Consider the following 6,007-nt stretch of genomic DNA (forward strand, 5'->3'; position numbering starts at 1 on the left):
TTTTGAGGCCTTTTCTAGTTTTCATTTGGGTTGATTTTTCAAATAAATTATTGCGTAGATGAAGTAAACTTCAAGAACATATCAACGTGTTTAAACATGTCAAATATTGTTTGAGGCATTTAGGTGAACAATTGTAATGAATAACTCTTGGACTGCGACATGATCTCTTGCCAACCTGATTCACTTTTCTTGAAATGAAACGTTAAATTATCTTATTGGAGTACTAATATGAGAGTTAGTGTGATTCCGATTGTAATGCCCAATGTTATTTTCTGTAATGTGAAGTAGATACCTAACTTAGTGAAATAACTGCGACCAACTTAAAATCGCTACACTCAATACGAAAATATTTTTCAGATGAATTTTTATAACATTTTTCAACAAATATCGCAAATTTACAGACGAGTAATTAAACATGCAAAAGAAATTCATTACAAGAGTAGAATAAACAAAGCTGATAATAAAATCAAAGAAAACTGAGCCTTAGTGAATAGTCTAAGATATAAATCAAATTCAATTCCAAAACACGTCAATATAGATCCGGAAACACTCAATAATTTTTACTGCACAATTGCTCAAAAACTAACTTCATCTCTTGTTCCTACTTCAAATCCTATGGATTTTTCAAATAATGTAAATATGCCCAATAACTTTCATTTTGAAGAAACAGATTTATTAGAGCTGAAAGAAGTCTTACAAGAAAAAAAAACAAAAATGCAACGGCCATTGACGAAATTTCAGTAAAAATTTTAAATAACCTTCCCGATTCCGCTTTGAATACACTAGTCTTGGCTATAAATAATTCCTTTTGCCTTAGACATTTGCCTCCGCGTCTAAGAACAGCTCTTGTAATTCCTATTTTCAACGGCGGTAATGCAGAAGATCCAAATAACTTCAGACCTATCTCGATGCTCTTACTCTCAAAAATCATAGAAAAACTGGTGAAAAAAAGGGTATTAGCTTTTCTTTATAAATACAATAGATTAACCAACTGTCAATTCAGTTTTCAGAAGGCAAAAGTCACAAATGATGCAATATTTTCCTTTCTTGAACATGTCTACAAACATCTCAACAATGGTGAGGTTGTAGCTGGAGTATTCTGCGACTTCTCCAAAGCTTTTGATTGTGTATATCGTGAACTTTTTTTGCAAAAGTTGGGCTACTATGGCTTTACAGGAGTGTGTAATGACTAGTTCAAGTCTTACTTAAGTGATAGAAAACAGTTAGTGGGATCAAACGAAAAACTATCACACACTATGGATATCTAATGGGGCGTTCCACAAGGATCAGTACTGGACCCGATTCTTTTCCTTACATTGTAAATGACCTTACTCTTTCAATACAAGGAATTTTCACGATCTTTGCGGATGACACCACCCTCCTTTGGCATGGAAAAAATACTTCTAATAAGAAAGAAACTACTTCTAGTGATTTAGAAGTTGTGAAAAAATAGTGTGACGCAAACTACTTGTGCTTTAATATTAGAAAACGAACCTACTCACCTTCAGCTGTAATATTAACAATTTATACTTGAATGGACAAATTCTTGAGAATAAAAACCAATCCAAATTCCTTGGAATCTTCATGGATAACAAATTAAAATTTGATCAACATGTTTCAGCTTTGAATAAAAAATTGGCATCAGAATGTTATGCACTTCGAAAAGTTTCAAATGAACTGAGTTAATCCACAATAAAAATGGTATATCATTCCCTGATTGAGTCACACCTGAGTAATGGTGTTGCCTTCTGGGTATTTTGCAGTCAACAACTTTCTCATTCAGTGTTTGTTTTGCAAAAGCGAGCGGTTAGATAATTATGAAAGGTGGGAGTCATGCAGACCATTATTTTTTGAGAGAAAAAATTCTGTTTTATGTTTTCATACTGGAAACTGCCTGATTTACAAAAAATATGGTTGGAACTCCGGAACATATAAATTACATAACCAGGCAAGTAACAGAAAATAAAATACATCTTCCTGTTCCAAACACAAGTCAGACTAAGTATTCTTCAATTTATGAAACTAAAAAGCTGTATAATCGCATACCTTACGAAATTAGGAAGGAAAAAAGCTATAAAAAGTTCAGAAATCTTGTTAAAGATGTCCTTGCAACAAAAGCGTACCACAATCTTGATGAATATTGCAATGGAACTTTGCTGGGATTCAATATATGTGGTTTTTTTGTTGTTTATATTAACAACTATACTTCAAATTATATTTTATACTGTTATACATACCACGACATGTGAACTTATATTCAAATTGTGGATATTTGTATACATTTTTTTGAAAGTGACAATCAAACTATTTTGTTTACAAACTTTGTCAAATTTTATTTTTTATTGTTATATTTTATCTATCAGATATGTGAACTTGGTTTTGCTCAAATTGTGTTTCTGGGTATTTGTGTTTTTGAATTGTTTCTTTTCTTTTATTCCTTGAAGTGCTATACATACCAGATTTTTTAACAAGCTTCGTCAATAAGATTGTATTTTCTTGGACGATAAAGTATATATCTATCTATCTATCTATCTTTTAGGTGATACAGTTTGCTGTTTCTCTACTAATTTTGCTTTGTTTGTTTTTCAGGTTGTGGAACATTAAACAGCCAAAAAAGATTAACTTCTTCACAGAAAATTATTTTCAAATAATATTTGCATTCACACACTGTATCATCCATAGATATATATGGTATCATCGCAATTCAAATAAACCCTAACAATTTTTTCCAGAACACCACTGCTAAGATATCGTTAACATTCAAAATGACTTCCACAATAATAGCCCTATTCTGGGAACAGCTGATTTCAAAGGCTGTATATGCGACTCACCATTCTGATAATGCGCGTCATTCATTTCCTTTTTAACCTAAGAAATTTAAACATAGCACGTGCGACCTAACGTAGAGCAAAAAGTTGTTCAACTTGTGTTTGCATTGTGCATGAAAATAGAAACCAAACTGTGGTTATTCTTAGGTAAGTTATTACAAGATATTTAGCCGATTTTATTGGGTTTGGAAATGCTCGGTTTACAGTATTTGAATCTCATAATGTGGGCTGGATGAGTTATCTTTGTGGTTTATTGCCACTTTGCTTGGATGTCAATATAGCTGAATATTCAAACAACGCCCACATTATAAATGCTAATGTGCATTTGTTATTGCGGGAAGTAGAAAAAAAATTTACATTTGCAAGCAATTACGTTTACGTTATTTGTCAATTGATTTGAAAATAATGTTTACCATGAAATTGGTATGAGGAGAAATTTGGAGTGAGGGGAAAAATTCATACTTACTTGGTTTCAGAATAATTTGTGATAGAAATACCAAAAGTTTGTATAGAAAATGAACAGATCAAGAGAATATCTTGTGAGGTTCCACAAATATCTATTTTATGTAATGTTCTGATTCTAAGGCGTTTTCTGGCGCTCATGTATTCAAAACTCATTCGTCTGTGATTCAAATACATCCATTCTGGCGTTAAAACGATGACGTCACATCGTAACATTACGTTAAGTCAGTTGTCAGTTTCTGCTTTTTGATCGTTATATAGTTTATAAAGTACTGAAAACTTTTCGGTAAATATTCGTTTTGAGGGCACCCGGCGATTTTGAAAAAATGTTTGAGTGTACTTACGTATTTTGATGCGTATATAACGAATCCGAAAGAAAAAAGCGGCGCTGTCCCTTATTTACAAAGTTACGGCCTTTCAAAGTTCAGAAGAAGGCAACTTTTCAGCCTTCTTTTTTCACAGGATAAAACACAATCATTTATTCACTAGGTCACCTAAACACCTTATTTTTCCCTAATTGACACTTTTAAATTCAACAATCAACATTTTTCTTATAAAAAACTTAATTCAAAAACGAATGCTTGCATCAGTCGTACCAACTATGCCATTAACCCTAAAAACGTAAAATACAGAGATATATATATAACCAAAAAGCAGCTCCGTACATTTTTTAACATTTTTATTAGAAAAATGTTGATTGTTGAAGTGAAAAGTGTCAAGGATGGAGGAATAAGGTTTAAAGGTGACCTAGTGAATAAATGCTTGTGTTTTTAAATAGTTTATCTTGTGAAAAAGAAGGCTGAAAAGTTGCTCTCTTTTGAACTTTGAGCAGCCGTAACTTTGTAAATAAGGGAGACCGCCGCTTTTTTCTTTCGGATTCGTAATCTACGCATCAAAATACGTAAGTACACTCAAAAATTTTTTTCAAGATCGCCAGGTGCCCTCGAAACGACGTTAGAGAAACTTTAAATGTTTGTTTTTATTATTGAATTTGATATCTGACACAAATTGAATCATTCCATTCTGGCGAATTTTATTATTAATGATGTAACTACGAATCGTTTTTGAATACATGCTCGAATACGATTAAACGCCAGAAAACGCCTCAAATCTTCATCAATTCCATGGCACAATTGAAATTCGATGGCAAACTTCAGTTGTTTGCAGACAACACAAACCCAAAGGATATTACGAATATTCTGAATTATAAAAATGAAGATTAAAAGAAAATACAAGTTAGAACAATTAAAATCAACTTATGAGAAATCGTCTGATGTGCATCTCGAAAAAAAAAATTCATAAAAAGCATCCATATTTATAATAATGAAATAGAATACAAACCAGTAATAAAACTTCAGATTGTGTCGATGAAAAATTATATTGAAACTTAAAGGCATAAGCTCTCGGCAATAATTGGTAGGTATATTATTCAGAATAAATAATTTTTCAATAACTTTTTACTGCCTCATCAAATCAAATTTGCAATATTTGATTGCTTCAGTCTTGTATATTGCCAATTTACTCATCTGTCTCTGAGGTGCCACAATTTCGAATCTATATTTCGGGAAGACCAAACTCTTACGAAGGTTCGAAATAGATGAACACTTCAATCTAGCAGACCACTATTATTATCTTCATGCAGTCATTGTTCAATGTGGTTCTAGCGTTGAATCTGGTCATTATCACGCATTGGTCAAAGAAACGGACTGGTTTAAGTTTGACGATAGTCGTGTCACTAAATATTCTGCCAATATCTCGAATTTATTGGAGCCTCTAGAGACACCCTACATTTTATTCTATGAAAGAGAGAACATTGGCAGATCAAGATCTTCAGATGATATGGTGCTGCAAGTTTTTCCGGGTTTTCCTGCAGCTGAAAAGGCAAATGCGCCACTGGAATTAATCAAGTCGTCCCGGAGCGCCTGTTAATGTTTGTTGTTGTTTCATAATTTCATAACTTTCATTACTTTCAATAAAACTGTTTGTATTGTTGAACTGAATCAAATGTTAATTGATAACTTGATGAATATTCATAAACCAAACCTTTCACGATACTTTAATATGCCTTTGGTTGTGGTTTAACTTTGTAAGGGAATTTTGGAAACGAAATTAAATTTTGTTTTTATTTTCAGGAGTGATCGGTCTATCGTCAGAGCTGTAATGGGTTCCTCAGGTAACTATCCTTCAAAGTTTCAAGTTGAGGAGGATTTGTACCTCTCAATACCGGGACAGAGAATGTCCATCTCATTTCACACTACTTCAAAATAAAAATGCAATTATAAAATAATAAATGGGCTGAAGAGTCCCGGACCGAATAAAGAAAACGCATTTTTTTTTCAAAATTGGATTTGTTCGGACTAGTCAGTCCTACTGTGAAGTCCTTTGATTTAAAGTCGAAATAAACCACAAATCAAACGTTTTAAGTCGATATCTTTATTTTACAACTTTACAAAATTAATTTAAAGCAACAACATTCTCCGCCTCGTGATGAAATCACTTCATTTGACATATTCTTCAATCCATTTCCGTTAAGAATCTGTACCACTGATCAATTTACAGATTTTTGAACTGGCCGTTTATAGGTTCTTGATTTTGTTTTGACGTCCACAACTCTAATCTCATTTATAGTTTTCCCAAGTGACTACTAATTTCTTTGTAATGTGTCGTCAATGACGAGTATCACATCGCCCTCTGATAAGTCGTCCCCATTCTCATGC

This window comes from Leptinotarsa decemlineata, unplaced genomic scaffold (assembly GCF_025532065.1).
Source record: "Leptinotarsa decemlineata unplaced genomic scaffold, Ldec_3_MD MMD2_tig00000882_RagTag_RagTag, whole genome shotgun sequence".
In the NCBI taxonomy this organism is placed as follows: Eukaryota; Metazoa; Arthropoda; class Insecta; order Coleoptera; family Chrysomelidae; genus Leptinotarsa; species Leptinotarsa decemlineata.